Raw genomic sequence first — 22,972 nt, forward strand, 5'->3', positions numbered from 1 at the left:
AATTCATGATCATGGGTCATATTAATTGTTATTTTTCTTTACCTTTTGATCTAAAAAAGTTTTTATTTTATCAAGCTCACCAAATGGATCATAGACTATGGATAAGTCATAACCTGTGGGTGGAGAACCACTTAATTAAAATGGTAATCTGAGATCTGATGACTGGTGGGTAGGCGCTTTCTCTGAAAGTGTGAGACTCTGGCTTTTATAATCTAGTGATACCCAGGAGTTTCATGTCCCAGCTGTTACTCAAGTTGGCTGTTCATTCTCCCTGAGAGCCACAGTGGTGAAAGGGCGGAGGCAGCTAGTCCTTGCTAAAATTCTCACAACAAAGCTTAAGCTCTTAAACGACCACTTGAAAAAAATGGTTTCCGTAATATCTATTAAAATAAAAAACCCCTTGCTTAACTATTTTGATGGTGAAACTTCCATGCTTTGTTTCAGGTTAAAAGTCAGAGGCATACAGAGGTTCTCCACGGTAGTTTTCTCACAAGCAGCAAAGATGTGTCCACACAGGTTAACTGGACTGGCTCTGTGATAAGAATGAGTGACAATGGCATGTGCCGAAGTCAAGTCTGGGAAGGTGGGATGGGGTGTAAGACCTGCCAATGGAAAAGAAAAAGAAAGCCCCTTAACCACAAAAGGCCATTTGGAAAGCCACAGTTCTGAATGGGTCATGGTTGAGAAACGGCATCTCTGATTACTTAGGTTTGAGCTGTGATAAGAAGAGTTCTGTGAAAAGAAGTCAGATGGTTGATTCTAGGTCTGCTTCTGACTTGACCATTTTAGTCTAGGTGCAAGCCTCGCCAAAGCCATACCTTCTCGCGAGCCTCAGGGTGCCTCCTGGTAAAACGACACGGCTCCTTTCCCTGACTTCCATGTCTTTAAAAAATATAAAGTAACACATGAATACATTCTTCAAAATTTGTACACTCAAGTATATTGCATAAAATATAAAGTATAAAAAGGATAACTGTACTGCATTTATAGGTAAGTTGGCAAGAATTTAGGAAATTTCTCTTCCTCCTATCCGCTCTACCTCCCATTTCTAAATATTTACTTCTGTGGCTACAGTAAAGTTTTACACTTTTTAAAATGTTCTTATTGATTTTATTCTGAAGAGCTTTTTTAAAAACAGGATTTTTATTATAATTTTAATTAATTAGCTGATACATAGGAAAATTGGTGCTTTTCTTGTATATTGATATTACTAGCCCTAACATTATGGAACTTTCTTAACTAGCCTCTGGTAATTTCTCTTTCTTTCTTTTTTCTTTTTTTAAGTTTGGATATTATAGAAAGAAAATCATTACATCATTACAAGTACTCAAAGTGTTTCTTTGAGTATCTTTTCAGTTTATTTCCCTTGTGCCGATATACTGGCAGGGACCTCCAGTGGATTGTTAAAAGAAGAATGGGGATGCAGGTCACCTTGGCCTTTTCTGAGTTGAGCAGAGAATCTTCTAGTGTTTCACCGCTCAATAAATAAGCTTCTCATAGATTGAGAAAACTTTCTTATGATCCATGACCTTTTAAGATGAATGTGTGTGTTTTCAAACTACAGCCATATGTATATATATATAATAATTTAAAACTTTAAGTCATACTAAAAACAACTCCTGAGATAAACCCTGCTGTGCCTTTTTATATAAAAATTATATATTAGTTTCTATTTTTACACATTTATATTTCATCAACAATTTTCTATAAGCTAGCAAATCAGGGTTTAATGCAAAATGGAAACCAGGGCTTATCTCAGAAATTTTGCGGCTCGTTCAGTATGACCCATGTTGTCCAGGGATTTTGTCTGTTCCGTGTTCTATCTGCAAAGTAGCCTGTTATTTTCTTTTCTGTTTAAGTAGCCTAGTTGACATCTCACCGTAATGCTGCGCATGTCCAATGCAGCAGGAAGTTTTCCTTTGTCTTGCTGTACCTTAAAATAGCTTATGTGTGACAGAAATTTTTGATATTTGCGAGAAATTGCCTGGCACTGGTTCTTTAGAACTGTATTTTTTACTGATTTTTAAAATTTCTAAGTAATGTATGTCCATTGTAGTGTATATTGTCCTAGGAAAAATCCATATTTAGACTTCATATTTCATTGCATAAATTATACGTACATTTCTGTTACCTTTAAAAACTCCTTATTTATAGCTAAGATTTTTATCCAGATATAGTTTATAATCTTGTGGATTTGTTGTCTTCTTTAATTCTCTCTGTCTTTACTCCTTCTCTCAGATTTGCCAGAGATGTGGGGTTTTTTGGGTTTTTTTGGTCTTTCAAAAAACTTAGCCCTGGCCGGTTGGCTCAGCGGTAGAGCGTCGGCCTAGCGTGCGGAGGACCCGGGTTCGATTCCCGGCCAGGGCACACAGGAGAAGCGCCCATTTGCTTCTCCACCCCTCCGCCGCGCTTTCCCTCTCTGTCTCTCTCTTCCCCTCCCGCAGCCTAGGCTCCATTGGAGCAAAGATGGCCCGGGCGCTGGGGATGGCTCTGTGGCCTCTGCCCCAGGCGCTAGAGTGGCTCTGGTCGCAACATGGCGACGCCCAGGATGGGCAGAGCATCGCCCCCTGGTGGGCAGAGCGTCGCCCCTGGTGGGCGTGCCGGGTGGATCCCGGTCGGGCGCATGCGGGAGTCTGTCTGACTGTCTCTCCCTGTTTCTAGCTTCAGAAAAATGAGAAAAACAAAAACAAAAACAAAAAAAAAAAAAAAAACTTACTTTTGGTTTTATTGATAAACTATTGTACATGTTCTTATTTCATAAATTTCTTTTAAATTTATAATTCAATCATTTAGTATTTTGAACTTATATATATTTTTTATTTATGCTTTTTTATATTGTATATAAAATTTTTATTTTTACATATTTAACCTGCATTTTTAGGCTACTTTTCAGTCGATTACTGTCCTTTGCTGCATCCCATAGAATTGTCTATATAATGCTACTATTGTCATTGATTTGTGTTGTTTTAAATGTCATTTTAAAATTCTATTTAGTTCAGGAGTAATTTAAAACACTTTTAAAATTTCCACTTTAATGAAATGTTTTCATGGTGGTAGTGTGACTATGTTTTTGTTTTTAATTTGTAATTTTATTACATTTCTGGTGAGCAGTGTCATGGGTATTTCCTGCTCTGAGTGATTAGTGAGATTTTCTTTGTGGCTTCATTCACTATTTTAACATTCCATATGCCTTTGAAAAGAATGACACTCAGTTTTCTCTATTTTAATATATAAAACAATATCTTATTTTCAGTCTACTTGCTTTACATTTTTGAGAGCTTTGTTCTAGCCTTCCACTTGATTATGGATTTATCAGTTTCTCGTGTATTCACATTTTTAAAGTACACCTCAAAGCTATGTCATAAATAAACAGTAGAAGTTCATGAATATTTTCTAATTTTTGGTGTGGTAGACATTTCATCATATTCAGTGTTCTTATTTTTGCCTTTTAATTCGGCCTTGGATTGGCTTTTTGTTGATAATGTGGCTAAATATGCTTTCTTTTTTTTTTGGTAAATGTATCTTACATACATTTTATATCATTTTCTTTTCATATTCTGTGTGTTTAATTTTTGGTGGTCTGTTATACACAGCATTTAGCTTTACATTTTCCTAGCCTAATGTGACAGCCACTGAAACTTAATTTGAATATAACCTAAAAATAAACTCAACAGAATAAGGTTACATTTATAGTCATTAAAATACATCGAACGTATTCTTGCCATGTTAACTTTTCTATCTCCCAAGTATTCTTTTTTAATATCTTTCCTTTCCTTAGCTTGATCCCTGGCTTTTGTTTTATATCTTTGTGGTACTTTTCCCCTAATGGTGAGAGAATTACATATCTTACTTTTTTATCATAAAGAATTTTTTTTTTAATTTTTAAGTCACATATTATTAAAATTATATTTTCCTAGTAAAATGTAGGTCAGTATCTTTATGTTTCCTGAATAAGATAAGAGTGGTTCTTAAACTATATTTTGCTGCGACCCTTAGCACATACTTTATTCCCCAGTTTCTGTTTCTTTTTTACCTTCCATGTTGAGATCTGTATACTTCCTCCTAGAGTTTTCTTTTTTTATCACACCAACAATTACATAGACATTACTTAAGGTTTCTTTGCCACATCCTACAATTTCTTGTAGACCACGCCCCCCCATTTTTGCTTATCTTTGTCATTGTGTGGTTGTATATCCTTGTGTAATTTTTCAGAATTGTGGAGGTAAATATACATTTTTAGAATTCACTCATTTTCTATATTGTCCTTATTTTGACCTACTTTTTGAGTTCAATTTCACTAGATATGGAATTCATATTTTCAAGTCACTGTGTCCCCTTTTTATTTTTTTTTTATTATTATTTTTTTTAATAATTTTATTTTTTTAATGGGGTGACATCAATAAATCAGGATACATATATTCAAAGATAACAAGTCCAGGTTATCTTGTCGTTCAATTATGTTGCATACCCACCACCCAAAGTCAGATTGTCCTCTGTCACCTTCTATCTTGTTTTCTTTGTGCCCCTCCCCACCCCCTTTCCCTCTCCCATTCCCCTTTCCCCCCTGTAACCACCACACTCTTATCAATGTCTCTTAGTTTCACTATTATGTCCCACCTACGTATGGAATAATACAGTTCCTGGTTTTTTCTGATTTACTTATTTCGCTTCGTATCATGTTATCAAGATCCGACCATTTTGCTGTAAATGTTCCGATGTCATCATTTCTTATGGCTGAGTAGTATTCCATAGTGTATATGTGCCACATCTTCTTTATCCAGTCATCTATTGATGGGCTTTTTGGTTGTTTCCATGTCCTGGCCACTGTGAACAATGCTGCAATAAACATGGGGCTGCATGTGTCTTTACGTATCAATGTTTCTGAGTTTTTGGGATATATACCCAGTAGAGGGATTGCTGGGTCATAGGTAGTTCTATTTTCAGTTTTTTGAGGAACCACCATACTTTCTTCCATAATGGTTGTACTACTTTACATTCCCACCAACAGTGTATGAGGGTTCCTTTTTCTCCACAGCCTCTCCAACATTTGCTATTACCTGTCTTGCTAATAACAGCTAATCGAACAGGTGTGAGGTGGTATCTCATTGCTGTTTTGATTTGCATTTCTCTAATAGCTAAAGAAGATGAGCATCTTTTCATATATCTGTTGGCCATTTGTATTTCTTCCTGGGAGAAGTGTCTATTCATATCCTCTTCCCATTTTTTTATTGGATTGTTTGTTTGTTTGTTGTTGAGTTTTATGAGTTCTTTGTATATTTTGGATATTAGGCCCTTATCTGAGCTGTTGTTTGAAAATATCATTTCCCATTTAGTTGGCTTTCTGTTTATTTTGTTATCAGTTTCTCTTGCTGAGCAAAAACTTCTTAGTCTGATGTAGTCCCATTCATTAATTTTTGCCTTCACTTCTCTTGCCTGTGGAGTCAAATTCATAAAATGCTCTTTAAAACCCAGGTCCATCAGTTGAGTACCTATGTCTTCTTCTATGTACTTAATTGTTTCAGGTCTTATGTTTAGATCTTTGATCCATTTTGAGTTAATTTTTGTACAGGGGGAGAGACTGTAGTCCAGTTTCATTCTTTTGCATGTGGCTTTCCAGTTTTCCCAGCACCATTTATTGAAGAGGCTTTCTTTTCTCCATTGTGTGTTGTTGGCCCCTTTATCAAAAATTATTTGACTATATATATGTGGTTTTATATCTGGACTTTCTATTCTGTTCCATTGGTCTGATTGTCTATTTTTCTGCCAATACCATGCTGTTTTGATTGTCGTGGCCCTATAATATAGTTTGAAGTCAGGTATTGTAATGCCCCCAGCTTCATTCTTTTTCTTTAGGATTGCTTTGGCTATTCGGGGTTTTTTATAGTTCCATATAAATCTGATGATTTTTTGCTCTATTTCTTTAAAAAAACGTCATTGGAAGTTTGATGGGAATTGCATTAAATTTGTATATTGCTTTGGGTAATATAGCCATCTTGATTATATTTATTCTTCCTAGCCAAGAACAAGGTATATTCTTCCATCTCATTATATCTTTTTCGATTTCCCTTAACAATGGTTTATAGTTTTCATTATATAAGTCCTTTACATTCTTTGTTATGTTTATTCCTAAGTATTTTATTTTTTTTGTTGCAATCGTGAAGGGGATTATTCTTTTGAGTTCCTTCTCAGTTGTTTCATTGTTGGCATATAGAAAGGCTATTGACTTCTGTATGTTAATTTTGTATCCTGTGACCTTACTGTATTGGCTTATTGTTTCTAGTAGTCTTTTTGTGGATTCTTTGGGGTTTTCGATGTATAGGATCATATCATCTGCAAAAAGTGATACCTTTACTTCTTCTTTTCCGATATGGATACCTTTTATTTCTTTGTCTTGTCTGATTGCTCTGGCTAGAACCTCTAGTACCACATTAAATAAGAGTGGAGAGAATGGACAACCCTGTCTTGTTCCTGATTTAAGGGGGAAAGCCTTCAGTTTAGTGCCATTTAATATGATGTTAGCTGATGGTTTATCATATATGGCCTTTATCATGTTGAGATATTTTCCTTTTATACCCATTTTGTTGAGAGTCTTAAACATAAAATTGTGTTGTATTTTATCGAAAGTCTTTTCTGCATCTATTGATAAGATCATGTGGTTTTTGTTCTTTGTTTTGTTGATATGGTGTATTACGTTAACTGTTTTACGTATGTTGAACCATCCTTGAGATTCTGGGATGAATCCCACTTGATCATGATGTATTATTTTTTTAATATGTTGTTGTATTCGATTTGCTAGTATTTTGTTTAGTATTTTAGCATCTGTATTCATTAGGGATATTGGTCTGTAGTTTTCTTTTTTTGTGCCCTCTTTGCCTGGTTTTGGTATGAGGGTTATGTTGGCCTCATAAAATGTGTTTGGAAGTATTGCTTCTTCTTCAATTTTTTGGAAGACTTTGAGTAGAATAGGAACCAAGTCTTCTTTGAATGTTTGATAAAATTCGCTTGTATAGCCGTCAGGGCCTGGACTTTTATTTTTGGGGAGGTTTTTAATGGTTTTTTCTATTTCTTCTCTACTGATAGGTTGTTTAGGCTTTCTGCTTCTTCTTGACTCAGTCTAGGAAGGTTGTATTGTTCTAGGAATTTATCCATTTCTTCTAGGTTGTTGAATTTAGTGGCATAAAGTTTTTCATAGTATTCTACAATAATTCTTTGTATATCTACGGTGTCCGTGGTGATTTTTCCTCTTTCATTTTGGATTTTGTTTATATGAGTTCTTTCTCTTTTTTCCTTGTTAAGTCTTGCCAAGGGTTTGTCAATTTTGTTGATCTTTTCAAAGAACCAGCTCCTTGTTCTATTAATTTTTTCTATAGTTTTTCTGTTCTCTAATTCATTTATTTCTGCTCTGATTTTTATTATCTCCTTTCTTCGGCTGGTTTTGGGTTGTCTTTGTTCTTCTTTTTCTAGTTCCTTAAGGTGGGATGTTAAGTGGTTCACTTGGGCTCTCTCTTGTTTGTTCATATATGCCTGAAGTGATATGAACTTCCCTCTTATTACTGCTTTTGCTGCATCCCATAGATTCTGATATGTCGTATTGTCATTTTCATTAGTCTGTATATATCTTTTGATCTCTGCACTTATTTCTTCTTTGACCCATTCATTTTTTAAAAGTATGTTGTTTAGTTTCCACATTTTTGTGGGATTTTTTTCCTCTTTTTTGCAATTGAATTCTAGTTTCAAGGCTTTATGATCAGAAAATATGCTTGGTACAACTTCAATTTTTCTGAATTTGCTGATGTTGTTTTTGTGGCCCAACATATGGTCAATTCTTGAGAATGATCCATGTACACTGGAGAAAAATGTATACTCAGTCACTTTGGGATGAAATGTCCTGTAGATGTCTATCATATCCAGGTGCTCTAGTGTTTTGTTTAAGGCCACTATGTCTTTGTTGATTCTCTGTTTGGATGACCGATCTAGAGCCGTCAGTGGTGTATTGAGGTCTCCAAGTATGATTGTGTTTTTGTCAGTTTTTGTTTTAAGATCAATAAGTAGCTGTCTTATATATTTTGGTGCTCCTTGGTTTGGTGCATATATATTAAGAATTGTTATGTCTTCTTGATTCAGTGTCCCCTTAGCCATTATGAAATGGCCATTTTTGTCTCTGAGTACTTTTCCTGTCTTGTAGTCAGCATTATCCGATATGAGTATTGCTACACCTGCTTTTTTTTGGATGTTATTTGCTTGGAGTATAGTTTTCCAGCCTTTCACTTTGAATTTGTTTTTATCCTTGTTACTTAGATGAGTTTCCTGTAGGCAGCATACAGTTGGATTTTCTTTTTTAATCCATTCTGCTACTCTGTGCCTTTTTATTGGTGAGTTTAATCCGTTTACATTTACTGTAATTATTGATACTTGTGAGTTCCCTATTGCCATTTTATATATTGCTTTCTGTTAGTTTTGTGTCTTGTTTGATCCTTCTTTTTCGTTTTTCTATCTTTTGTTTTTATTTGGTTGTATTCCATACATCTTTCCTCTGTTGCTATCTTTTTTATCTCATGTGCTTCTGTGGTGGTTTTTTCAATGGTGGTTACCTTTGAGTAATGAAAAGGGTCCCTACCCTGTTCATTGTAGCGAACTATTTTGTGAGTACTTTTGCACTCCATCGTCCTTTGCTACTGTTAATCTCCATCTTCTCCCCCTCTTTCTTTTTGTTGTTGTCACAGTTTAAATTTGGTTTTATTGTGTTCTTCTTGGAGCTTTTACTTGTGGCTCTGTTTTTTTTTGTTCTTTGTATCTGATTGGAGAACCCCCTTTAGTAATTCCTGGAGTGGGGGTTTTCTGATGATAAATTCCCTCATCTTTTCTGTATCTGTGAATGTTTTTATTTCTCCTTCATATTTGAAGGATAGCTTTGATGGGTATAGTATTCGTGGCTGAAAGTTCCTCTCTTTCAGGACTTTAAATATTGGGGTCCACTCTCTTCTAGCTTGTAGAGTTTCTGCTGAGAAATCTGATGATAATCTAATGGGCCTTCCTTTATATGTTGTATTCTTCTTTTCCCTGGCTGCCTTGAGAATTTTTTCTTTGCTGTTGGTTTGTGTCAATTTCATTATGATATGCCTTGGAGTAGGTTTGTTGGGGTTAAGAAAACTCGGAGTTCTGTTTGCTTCTTGAACTTGAGGCTTTAGTTCTTTCCACAGGCTTGGGAAGTTCTCATCTATTATTTGTTTGAGTATGTTCTCCATTCCATTTTCTCTCTCTTCTCCCTCTGATATACCTATTATTCTTATGTTATTCTTTTTGATGGAGTCAGATAATTCTTGTAGGGCTATCTCATTTTTTTTAATTTTTGAGTCTCTTTCTTCTTCTCTCTGTTGTGCCTCAAGTTTCTTGTCTTCTATTTCACTAATCCTCTCTTCTATCTGACCTGTTCTATTAGCTAAGCTTGTTACTTCGTTTTTCAGCTCGTGAATTGAGTTTTTCATCTCTGTTTGATTTGTTTTTATAGTTTCAATTTCCTTGGACATATATTCTTTGTGTTCATTGAGTTGTTTTCTGAGCTCCCTAAATTGTCTTTCTGTGTTTTCTTGTATATCTCGGAGGATTTTTAGGATTTCTATCTTGAATTCTCTGTCATTTAGCTCCAAGGTTTCCAATATATTAAATTTTTTCTTCATAGATTTTTCCTCATCTAGCTGTGTTACCTCTCTTTCTTTTGTATCCATGATGTTCGATTTTCTCTTCCTTAATGGCATCTTTGGGTGTATTGCGAAGCATCTGGAGGCTCCAAGTATAGGTTTTTCTGTTTCTGGTTGAAGATCTTGTTGAGTTTTGGGGGAGATTTATCGGAATCGCTTTCTACCCCGCCATTACTCTGACGTCATCTCCTGTGTCCCCTTTTTAAATTTCATCTTTGTCTTAGGCTGTCTGGCAGATCCAAGTATGGCGTCTTGGTTAAAAACTGATTGTTCCATCAGACATCCTCCCGTTTGATGTATTGACCATGGGATTGGAGAATACTGTACGTGGCTTTTTCCTTGCCCTCTTCTGGCTGGGCTTATGGTATATTATCCTCCCACGATAGAGTCAATTCATTTACTTTTAGCTTTGAAGAGCAATTCAAATTTTTAATTCACTGAAGTACTTTTTCTTATTTTTTAGCCCTTACTTATATTATAGCTGTTCTAAATCTACCACTTACTTGCACACACACACACACACACACACACACACATGTGTGTACTGTGTGCAATCATTTATGAGTTGTTGGGTTGGAGGGAGAGTAGACATATGTTCATCATCCAAAGTCAGCCTTCCTACATAGAATTTTTTTCAACTTTTTTTCATTGTGATAAAAAGCACATAATATAAAATGTACCGTCTTAACCATTTCTAATTGTATAGTGCAATAGTGCTAGTTATAGTCACATTGTTAGGCAGCTAGTCTCCAGAAGATTTTCATCTTGCAAAACTGGACCTCTGCACCCATGAAACAACAGCTCCCCTTTACCCCTCCTTCCTAGCGTCCAGCAATCACTATACTTCTTTCTGTCTGGATGAGTTTGACTACTGTAGGGTACCTCATGTAAGTGGAATCATATGCTGTTTGTCTTATTTCATTTAGTGTAATGTCCTTGAGGTTTTTCCATGTTGTAACGTGTGTTAAATTTTTCTTCCTTTTTACGGATGAGTAAAATCCCACTGTACCTACATACTACATGTTGTTTATCTGTTCATCCATTGATCAACACTTGGGATTGCTCCCCTCTCTTGACCATTGTGTTGCTATGAACAAAGATATGCCTGCATAAAATTGGATGCTTTCTAAATGCATAAGTAGAGTACAGAAGGGGACACTGATATTATCCTCATTTTATAAATTACAAACCTAGAAATTCAGAGTTATTTTATCCATTTATTCTTTCAATTATTTATCCATTGATCCTACCGCTGAATTAGTACTGACTATCTGCTATTATAAATATTACTAGATGCCATTGTTACAAAGACCCCAAGTTCTAGGATCTTACAGTTGAGGGGAGAGGCAAGTGGAGACTTGAAATCATAATTTCAGCCTAGGGTGATCTTCAGCATCATGCATGCATGAGACATGTGTTGAGTGCAGGGGAACATGGGGAGAGGCATCTCCATATCAGACTGATGATTGGGGAGACTTCACAGCTGAAGCATTGTTGTTTATTGAAAATCCTCCAGTAAATGGAGACATGTAACTGCTGTTCTCCCCTCCCTAGTGCAGTGCCTGGCCCCTGGCTGTTGCATTTCAAAGAAGAAAAGCAGGAATGAATGAACAATTAGTTTTCTGACTCTCACTATGGCACTCGTTTTGCTCTAATACACTTTCTGACAGGCTGTTCCTGTGGATCATTTCTGTACTCCTCTAAGCAACTCCACTGACAGGTGGTATTATTGTCTCCATTTCACCGATGAAGAGGCCAAGGCTAGAGGAAGCTGGGTAACTTGTCTAAGAAGACTTGGACCCTAGTCCCTCTACCTCACCCTAAAAGCAAGAGTCTTCGTGGCTCTCTGGCTGCTTCACCCAGATTCTTTTGGTCTCTGTTTCTAAACTCTTTCCTGCTCTCTGGACATCCTGTACCTGTTGAGACCAAGGATCCACTATTCTTGCAGGAACTAGAACATTCTGACCCTGGCGGAGGTATTCTAAAGCACAAACTGGCCAGATTCAAGGGTAAAAACAAAACCTCAGGGGACCTCAGTAATACCAAGAAAAGCTGGTCAAACCACGTATGAATAAGATGTGACACGGACTTTCTATGTGATTATTTGTGTCGGAATTACGTTGGTCATTCAGATCTGAATCAGGACAGGCAATGCCACTTAAAATGCTTCATTCAACACAAAGATTATAAGTAGAAAGGAAACATTTCTTCCCAAAACCAGTATATAGCATATTACAGAATAGAGTCACAAATTACTTATAAAAGAAAACACATTTTATGATTTACCCTTTACATACTTACATTCTGTCTCTTTACTCTTATGTTTGTGTTCATTGTTTTCCAATCTAGTAACTGGCCCTTTGGCAATATTCTCTTTGTCTGATCCATATTTTCTTAGTTGATCGTTTCCTGCAGATTTGGTGTATTTTACTCCTGTCAAGACACTCTCATCTTTTTCTTCACATTTTCAGGCCTAATTATATCTCTCTGAGCTCTAAATTTTGCTAGACAGTTGTCATTTGAAGTAACACACATTCAGTGTGCCCTAAAATCCTGTTTGGGAAAATGAATCACACAGTGAGAGGCCCACTACGAATTAGGAGGCCCGTTAGGAGGGCACACTTAGAACGTCCTAGGTGATGACTGAGGCTCTTTGCTTAGTTGATTGAATGCTCCTCTTTTTTAACCTACAGTTGAGTTGGGGGGGGGGGGTCAGAATGTGCTTATTGTAGGAGAACTGCTCCTTGACTAAAGGAACTCCTCACCCAGAAACCCAGTGCCTCTGCAGCACAAAGGGAGACCAGGGTGGGCCAGGAGGTCTGTGGGGTGGGGTGGGGGGGCAGGAACTTCCTTTTGATCCATTGCACTATGAGTGAAGAGCCTTCCATGTTCTGAGAGCTAGAAATGCACAGCTCTTTTCTCCTGCAGATTGACAGGTTGATGTTTGAGCAGTCGCCAAATAACCCAGTTTAGTGAACTGCTGAATTTTGACTTTTGTAAACATTTAATGAATACATTTTTATTTATGTCAGTGTAAAAAAATCCAGCTGCTGGATTTTTCCCTCAAATATCTTTTTTTTTCCTTAATGCCAAAACCAGAGTATTTAAACATTCTAAAATTTCTGGTGAACACTGTGCAGGTGTGAGGGCAGTATGGATTCGGAGGGGAGTTGATGAGGTTGACTGCTCTATGTACTTGCTGGGAATGGGTGCTTTTGTGAGGGGCTGAGCTATGCTCCCTGACTGTCCACGGACCTCAGTTACTCTGCCTCTGACTTTTCATCTACAAGCATCCTGGCACAAGGGCAAAAGGACGAATTTATGAACTGGTCCTCGGGTCAGGTGGGACTTATGGTTCTTTTTCTGACCATCTGCTTGACCTTTAGTATATCAAAGGGCTTTGTCTCTATGCCAGTTTTTAAAATTCTGTGACTCTCAGAAAGGGACAGAGTATGAATGTTAGAGGAATCCACGGCTTTTTTCCTCACTGCTGGTGTACAGGCAGCATTCTGAGTCTTAATCTCTTTCCTTAAGTTTAAAAATATGTGTAATTTGTTTCACTGACATGTTAACCTTTTAGAGCATTTTTTGAATTGAATTTATTGGTGTGATATTGGTTAACAAAATTATATAGGTTTCAGATGTTAAGTTTGATAATACATCATCTGTACATTGTGTTGCATGGTCACCACCCCAGGAACCGAGTCTCGCTCCGTAGCTCAGTGGTTCTCTTTCTTGGGGGGAACTCTCCCCTCCCTGAGAAATCAGCCTGGCAGAATGCAATTGCCCCACCCTGAGGATAGGACATTTTTATTAGGGAAATTTTAAGTTCATGAAAAATAGAGAAAATTGCAAAATTCTCTACCATGTATCCATCATCCAGATTGAACAGATGCTGTTCTTTCCACAATCTCTCTTCTATTAGCATCCCTTCTACTTTGTTTCTGAAACATCTTAAAGTAAACCCCAGACAGCATATTATTTCACCTATAAAAATTTCAAGAGCATCTCTTAACAAGTAAGCCCTTTCCTTTGTTTTTCATGGCCATGTGTCAGTATCACACCTAGCAAAACTATCAATAATACTTTAATAGCATACTGAAGTTTTCCCCAGGTGTCTTGCAAAATCTCTTTTTTACAGTTGACATTTTGAATTGAAATCCAAACAGGTTCACATGTAGAATTTGATTATCCTGTCTTATAAGGCTTTTTAAAATAATAACTGGGTCATTTTTTTCTGTGTGATATCCCCAGTTTAGATTGGGATCATTCTCTTGTAAAATTATAGTTGAATCTAAAGCTTTCATAAAATGTAGGTTCTATTTTTTCATGGATTATCTTATTTACATTCTTTGCTGTACATCAAGAGATAAATGATACTTGGCCATTCTCTTTTTGTGATACTCAGATTGATCAGGGAATTCATGTGCTGCGGTCTGCTCCCCATTGTAAAGTTTCCTGTCCTCTGTCACCTGCTCATTTTAGGATCTATTGATTATTTTATTGGGGGATACAGAATATTCAAGACAACTTAACTTAATGAAGTTTTTCCTCATTAAGTCTTACCTGGAGTGTGATAATCTATAATTCATCCATTTTGCATATTTTTACAGTTTTTCATTGTATTTTACATTCTTCTTTCTGAACATACAGGATGCCTTTCAAACCTACTCTACTAACTTGCTTATTTGTTCATGTTTTCTTGCACATCCGTAAGTGAAACTCACATTGTACTGTGATTTATACCAGTGCTTAGAACATATAATGCTGTTATGGAAGGAATAAACTTATGAGTTCTACATGGTTTCTAAAGAATAGGAGCCTGACACTTGACTGAGCTATGAAAACTTCTTGGTATGTCATAATTTCCTCAAAACCTTTAGCCAGTGTTGACATTTCAGGCAAAGGAATAGAAGCTTCAAGAGCTGTGTTGTCTGTCCTAGCAGAAAGAGGGAGGATCGCAGATAGGTTGGTGGGTATTTGGATGGGACAGTATACAAACTAACAAATAAATGTAAATACATAAAATATATGTGTATACATAAACACACACACACACACACACACACACACACACACATGCTCAGAGCTGGTCTATGTCAGGTTGTCCCTACGATTTTAGATCTATTGCTACAAAACTTTAGAGTCTTGGTGTTAAATGTGGGACCCCCAGTTCAGAGCGAAGGTCACACTGGGTCCTGAGGGAGGTGAGTCTTCACCTCTACTACCTGAATGAAACTTGAAGGTTTGTATTTACCGTATTTTTTGCTCCATGAGATGCACCTAACCACAAAACACACCTAGGGTTTTAAGGAGGAAAATAAGAAAAAAAATTCTGAACCAAATGGTGTGTTAATATAGTTAATAAAATGCCGTATTTTTCACTCCATTAAGATGCACGGGCATTTTCCCCTCCACTTTTGGGGGTAAAATGTGCGTCTTATGGAGGGAAAATATAGTAGGTTACATAAAGCTGCCTTCCAGCCTGCCCTGTGGGGCGCAGTGGGTAAGGCACTGACCTGGAACCCCGACATCACCAGTGCAGGTCCCCGGGCTGGCCGCTCAAGACATCTATGGGGGTTGATGCTTCCTGCTCCTCCCCCCTCTCTCTCCCTCCCTCTCACTCTGTCTCCTCTCTAACATGAATAAGTAAAATCTTTAAAAAAAAACTTTCTTCTAGTAGCAGTGAAAATTATGTGTCCAGTAAAGTAGTTTACATCCAAAACAATCAAAAAACGTTAATAGATATGATTAGCAGTTCTGAATATGAAAGTGCTCTCTAGGAGAGAAAATTAGCATATGGCAAGCAATAAGGAAAAGTCTCACACAGTCTTCCTATAAGTGATCTACTAGGTATCACGTTCAGATACACGTGATACTGGGAGGCTAGGCATGAACACTCTGAAAGAATTGAAAGTCGCTTTCACTCTCAGTAGGTTTAGGTGTTGGCAGTGGCCCCACACGTGATTGAAGATGGTGTAGTAAATTTTCTTTCAAACCATGCCTAAGGACTTGTAGGCCAGAGAACCCTGGAAGTCATGTATATTTTGGGATTCAGAAATTGTTTGTGTCTTAGGAAGTTAATATGGTACATGTAACATGGACTCTGATGTGCACTGAGTAATTAAATAGATGGTTATTTCTATAGCAAACGTGAGTATTCAACTAGGAGGACAAAAAAAGGATAGATATCCTCACATCAATTTGGTTAGGTTTTTTATTATTATTATTTTTATTTTTAACTTTATTCAGGTTGTTTTTTGTTTGTTTGTTTGTTTGTTTTGAGACACACACAGAGAGAGAGGGAGAGAGAGGAGAGAGAGAGAGAAGGGAGAGGAGCAGAAAGCATCAACTCTCATATGTGCCTTGGCCAGGCAAGCCCAGGGTTTTGAACCGGCGGGCGACCTCAGTATTCCCAGGTCGACACTTGATCCACTGCGTCACCACAGGTCAGGCAACCGGTTAGGTTTGTCACAAAACAACGAAAAGTTTTCAGAGCTCGTAAAATATCAAAATTGAAGGGATTGTGGACCTGTAAATTAATAAAAAAAAAAATTTAAATAACCATTTACCTTTACTAGAGAAAAAAAAAGCCAAATAACAAATGAAGCAAATATTATTGTTGAAGGATTTCATATTTTTATTGTTTAAGCCCATCATATAAATTACTTCCTTCTTAGAGTTCATACAAGATTTAGCAATATAAAATAAAGAAGGCCTACCTACCTGGCTACGGAATATTTCGAGGCAAGTTCAGAAATGGCACCTCCCAACTAAAAAAACTTAGTTCTTCAACCTGTGTGTCTCATGTCACACCTTGTTCAGCTGAAAGGCCGCGGAGCTGTGCGGAAAGGCCTGCACTGCCCCGGGGGCCCTGGGGGAGCTCTGCGGAAAGGCCCGCACTGCTCCGGGGGCGCTGGGGGAGCTCTGGGGAAAGGCCTGCACTGCCCCGGGGGCGCTGGGGGAGCTCTGAGGAAAGGCCCGCACTGCTCCGGGGGCGCTGGGGGAGCTCTGGGGAAAGGCCCGCACTGCTCCGGGGGCGCTGGGGGAGCTGTGCGGAAAGGCCCGCACTGCCCCGGGGGCGCTGGGGGAGCTGTGCGGAAAGGCCCGCAGGGCTCCGGGGGCGCTGGGGGAGCTGTGCGGAAAGGCCCGCAGGGCTCCGGGGGCGCTGGGGGAGCTCTGAGGAAAGGCCCGCACTGCTCCGGGGTTGCTGGGGGAGCTGTGCGGAAAGGCCCGCACTGCCCCGGGGGCGCTGGGGGAGCTGTGCGGAAAGGCCCGCACTGCCCCGGGGGCGCTGGGGGAGCTGTGCGGAAAGGCCCGCACTGCCCCGGGGGCGCTGGGGGAGCTCTGAGGAAAGGCCCGCACTGCTCCGGGGGCGCTGGGGGAGCTCTGAGGAAAGGCCCGCACTGCTCCGGGGGCGCTGGGGGAGCTCTGAGGAAAGGCCCGCACTGCTCCGGGGGCGCTGGGGGAGCTCTGAGGAAAGGCCCGCAGGGCTCCGGGGGCGCTGGGGGAGCTCTGAGGAAAGGCCCGCACTGCTTCGGGGGCGCTGGGGGAGCTGTGCGGAAAGGCCCGCACTGCTCCGGGGGCGCTGGGGGAGCTGTGCGGAAAGGCCTGCACTGCCCCGGGGGCGCTGGGGGAGCTCTGAGGAAAGGCCCGCACTGCCCCGGGGGCGCTGGGGGAGCTGTGCGGAAAGGCCCGCAGGGCTCCGGGGGCGCTGGGGGAGCTGTGCGGAAAGGCCCGCACTGCCCCGGGGGCGCTGGGGGAGCTCTGAGGAAAGGCCCGCACTGCCCCGGGGGCGCTGGGGGAGCTCTGAGGAAAGGCCCGCACTGCTCCGGGGGCGCTGGGGGAGCTCTGAGGAAAGGCCCGCACTGCCCCGGGGGCGCTGGGGGAGCTCTGAGGAAAGGCCCGCACTGCCCCGGGGGCGCTGGGGGAGCTGTGCGGAAAGGCCCGCAGGGCTCCGGGGGCGCTGGGGGAGCTCTGAGGAAAGGCCCGCACTGCTCCGGGGGCGCTGGGGGAGCTCTGAGGAAAGGCCCGCACTGCTCCGGGGGCGCTGGGGGAGCTCTGAGGAAAGGCCCGCACTGCTCCGGGGGCGCTGGGGGAGCTCTGAGGAAAGGCCCGCACTGCTCCGGGGGCGCTGGGGGAGCTGTGCGGAAAGGCCCGCACTGCCCCGGGGGCGCTGGGGGAGCTGTGCGGAAAGGCCCGCAGGGCTCCGGGGGCGCTGGGGGAGCTCTGAGGAAAGGCCCGCACTGCTCCGGGGGCGCTGGGGGAGCTCTGAGGAAAGGCCCGCACTGCTCCGGGGGCGCTGGGGGAGCTCTGAGGAAAGGCCCGCACTGCTTCGGGGGCGCTGGGGGAGCTCTGAGGAAAGGCCCGCACTGCTCCGGGGGCGCTGGGGGAGCTGTGCGGAAAGGCCCGCACTGCTCCGGGGGCGCTGGGGGAGCTGTGCGGACCCATGGAGCGAGAAAGGGCCTCGCCACCAGCTCTGCCCTGTGCTCTGTGCCGTCCATGGTCGATGGTCGTCCGCAACTGTTCTGCACAGTGGGCATGGCCGCTGCTCTGGGAGATCACTGAGGAAACCGCAGGGAAGCTGCGCAGGAAGGGAGATGTCTCTTTGCTACTGCCAGCCCGCTTCCCTATATTTTTGTAATGCACATTAGCAAATTATAAATAATGCCGTAATCTCTCTATGAAAAACTAAAATGAAAACCACTTTATCTTTTATACTTTTAAAAAGTCATCAAGTGGTCTTCTCCCTTTCATATTGATATTGAAAGGTTTGTTTCTAGTACTTGCTATAGAAAGCTCTCAGATAGCTGATAACTGCCCCGTGGCAGCCTCACCTGGCCACGCAGACATGAATAAAATCAGATTATTCTTTATCTTGCTATGAAGTTCATGAAATAGTTCTGAAATGAAGGAATCTGTATTCTGCCCTCCCTACTATCTAAGATTTCTTGCAGAACTCTATGAAGTTAGAGTGTATTATATGTTATCTTACAACAAATGTAAGCAGTGGAACTTGCCAAAATAATCAATAATAGTATACACTTTATCTTAGCCTAAAGGCCCAGAAGCAACAGAACCATTCTAATAAAATATCATGATTTTACTAAGGAATTATAGAGGAATTGTGGAGAATGGTTAAACCTGCAATTACTGTCTAGGCGCTAGTTTTTTTGTTTTGTTTTGTTTTTGTTTTTGTATTTTTCTGACGTTGGAAACGGGTAGGCAGACAGACTCCCACATGCGCCCCACCAGGATCCACTGGGCATGCCCACCAGGGGTCGATGCTCTGCCCATCTGGGGCGTTGCTCTGTTGCATCCAGAGCCATTCTAGCGCCTGAGGCAGAGGCCATGGAGCCATCCTCAGCGCCTGGCAATCTTTGCTCCAATGGAGCCTTGGCTGCGGGAGGGGAAGAGAGAGACAGAGAAGAAGGAAAGGGAGGGGGAGGGGTGGAGAAGCAGGTGGGCACTTCTCCTGTGTGCCCTGGCAGGGAATCGAACCGGGGACTCCTACACGCCAGGCCGACACTCTACCACTGAGCCAACCGGCCAGGGCTTAGGTGCTAGTTTTTTAAAACATGCCTTTTCATTAAGTATAAATTTACCACATCATTTCATATTGACTGATCGATTGATTTAACAAAACTACTGCTAGGTTTTTCTAAGTTTTCAAAAATACCAAGTTGCCATGGACATCTTTGCACATATATTTTAGTATGCTTGTTCAACTTTATCCTTTGGGTAAAATTTTAAAAGTGAAATTTCAAAGTCATGCACTTTAAATTTTTTCTATACATTTTAAATTGCCTTCTAGAGCGTTCATACCAGTTTACATTCTCAGTAGCTATTTATGAAGGTTAACTTTCTCACTGCACCTGAAAGTTTGTCTTACTGTCATTTGCCAAATATCTTTCATATGCAGGGGTGGACGAAGTAGGTTTGGAGTTGTTTGCGTGCAGAATGTATTATTTATTTGTTAATTATTATATTATTTATTTGCATTATTTACATACAAATAACTGTAAACCTACTTTTGCCCACTTCTGTATTTATTACCAATTTTCAAATTTATTTTTTTCTGTAACGGAATGGTTCGTGTTCTTTACCAGCCAACCTAGTTTATTTCTTATTGTAATCTAAGAGTTTCTTATTTATTAAAGGTATTTATCTTTTCTTTGAACTATTTGTTGCAAAGTTGTTATCAAACTTTTTTTATGGCTTTCTTAGTGTTTAAAAGAAAAACGTGTAGCCATAGGTTTCTGTTTCTTTAATTTTTCTACGCCTAGATGTTATTGCTAACAAAGGTCTTCTCTACTTAAATTTTTTTGAAAAATTGCTTATTATATTCATTTGGTTTTATGTTTTAACATTTGCATTTAAATACATTATGTCATGAAATGTGAAGTAAATACCTAATGTTTTTTCTTTAGAGCAAATTACTATTAATTATTGAAGAAATTTTTGTTTCCTTATTGATTTTTTTGAATGATGCATTTATTATAAATCTTTATAGACTTCCATTGCTATGTTTGTCACTGCTGGCAGTAGTACCAAACTGTTTTAATTAACTTGCTATATATAAATATATATATTTTTATATTTATATATATACACACACAGAGACACATACGCATATATGTAAGTCTATATAGTAGGTTTTCCCAACCTCTTTGTAAAAGTATTTCTTAGCTTTAATTATCATGCATTTAGTTTTTCAGATAAAATTTAGAATTATATTAGAATTTCATGTTTTCCCTGTCCCCACTTATTTTTCTCTATTTGGCATTGTGTTTGTATTTGCCAAAAAAAAAAAAAAAAAAAAGTCTATTTTAATTTTGAGTCGTCAGTTTAATTTTACTCAAGTACTTTTTGGCAGAATATTTGTATGAAAAGCAAAGTATTTTGGCTCATTTAAAAATTGATCTAGCCTGACCAGGTGGTGGCGCAGTGGATAGAGCGTCAGACTGGGATGAGAAAGGACCCAGGTTCGAGACCCCGAGGTCGCCAGCTTGAGCACAGGTTCATCTGGTTTGAGCAAAAGCTTACCAGCTTGGACCCAAGGTCACTGGTTTGAGCAAGGGGTTACTCGGTCTGCTGAAGGCCTGTGGTCAAGGCACATATGAGAAAGCAATCAATGAACAACTGAGGTGTCGCAACGAAAAACTAATGATTGATGCTTCTCATCTCTCTCCGTTCCTGTCTGTCTGTCCCTATCTATCCCTCTCTCTGACTCTCTCTCTCACTCTCTCTCTGTCTCTGTAAAAAAAAAATGATCTGTGAGATTATTTTGGTGCTTTAGAAGTGTTTGTGTTGCAGACTACTGTCATGGTTTTTGTTAAACTTGCTCATGAATTAGTTCAGATAATTAGTGTCATATACTCAAAATCTAAATATATTTATAATGAGCAATTATGAGGATACTTAGTAAACTATATGCCTGTCCTACATCCTTGATGGTAGAGTATAGATGGGTACCAATGCTCTACAATTATTATCAGGAAACTTCAAAATTACAATTCTGTTCTAAATCTGTGAAGTTAGTTGGTTACTCATTGTTATAATATAAACATAAAGGTTGAAAGGTGCTTATAAAATGTGTGTGAGAATATTGAATAAACTGAGTGATTAGTGACTGGTTAGTTCAGGAAGGATTTCCTCGAGTGAGTTTTGAATGGGATTTCAAAAGAGGGACAGGTCATTGTTTCAGTGGGAGAGGAGCGGAGGTCAAGGCTGGGAGTCTGGAGCTGGCAGTGGCTGCCGTGAGGGAAAAGGCAGTTGGAAGAAGCATGGCTTCCACGTGACTCTCACTGTCCTTAGGCCAAGTTGACTGTGGTTCTGCATCCCAGTGCCTAGAACAGTGGCTGGCTCACAGTAGGTGCTCAGTGCAGCCCAGGGGACTAAATGTGTGGGAGAAGAGAGAGCAGGCCTGCAAGGTGGATTAGGTGAAATTGCCTGTGGGTGGAGGCGGAGAGGGGGGCTGTAAGCTCTGAAGGTTTCTCTGCTGAGAGGAAAGGAGCAGCCGAGCTTCAGAAAGCTAAGTTCTGACAGCAGCATATGATAAATGAACCTTCAGGGTGGGGCCAGGGTGGAGGGAGGGGTGATGGGTGCAGATGACCTTCCTAAAATTTTGTGGCGTGTCTATCATGGCAAAATAATTGAACTTTGAGGATCTACCCTGTAAAGACACTATATCCCCATCCTAGAAAAAGTCAGCCAATGATGGCCTGGAGCTGGATTTAGCCCACAGCATATTTTATTTATTTATTTATTTATTATTATTTTTTGTATTTTTCTGAAGTGAGAAGTGGGGAGGCAGACAGATGCCCACATGCTTCATTAAAACAAAAAGAAACAAAAACTAAAACTTAAAACTTGATCCTTTATAGATAAGACACACACATCTCTCCCTCAAAAATTCTGCAGCTTCCTAATAATTCTCTACACACTTTAAAATATATTTGAGGAGTCAGCATTTGTCAAGTCTGCAAATAAACCAGTTGTGTGTCTGTATAAACACACTGACCAGGATTCACCCAACATGCCCACCAGGGGGGATGCTCTGCCCATCAGGCAGTTGTTACTTTGTTGCAACTGGAGCCATTCTAGCACCTGAGGCAGAGGCCATGGAGCCGTCTTCACTGCCCAGGCCAGCTTTGCTCCATTGAAGCCTTGGCTGCAGGAGGGAAGGAGAGAGATAATGGAGAAGAGCAAGGGTGGAGCAGCAGATGGGCGCTTCTCCTGTGTGCCCTGGCTGGGAATCAAACCTGGGACTTCTACATGCCGGGCCGACGCTCTACTGCTCACCCTACCAGCCAGGGCCAGCCCACAGCATGTTTTTATAGATGAAGTTTTATAGGAGCAGAGCCCCACCTGTTTATGTACACAGTATGCATGGCTGATTGAGTATGCACCAACAGAGTGGAATAGTTGCAACAGAGACCTTATGTCTGGCAAAGACTAAAATGTTTACTATCTGGCCTTTTAAGAAAATATTTGATGACCTCTGTCTTAGAACATTGTTCTTAGTGATGCCATTTTGGAAACACTAGCCTAGTCAGAGTTAGAATATATTGGCATATCAATAGCCTAAGAGAGTTTAGGCCATATAACTTCCTTTGAGGAAATATACCAAAAATTTGGATTGTGTTAAAGCTCAGTTTTTAAGCCATTGCCTTAATTATCTTACTCCTATCTCTAGTCTACAATGGCTATTTCTATGGCTATAAGTCCACTGAACTGCATTGAGCTGCTACTACTTTTTAAACCTTCTGAGC

General features: G+C 40.2%; 1 protein-coding gene across 17 annotated transcripts in view; it reads left to right on the forward strand.

The window, feature by feature from the left end:
• The window catches only part of TCF4 (transcription factor 4), a 368,508-nt gene that overhangs the window by 208,316 nt on the left and 137,220 nt on the right, over positions 1-22,972 (forward strand). The window lies entirely within an intron of this gene.

The sequence above is a fragment of the Saccopteryx leptura genome, chromosome 11, assembly GCF_036850995.1.
Source record: "Saccopteryx leptura isolate mSacLep1 chromosome 11, mSacLep1_pri_phased_curated, whole genome shotgun sequence".
Lineage (NCBI taxonomy): Eukaryota > Metazoa > Chordata > Mammalia > Chiroptera > Emballonuridae > Saccopteryx > Saccopteryx leptura.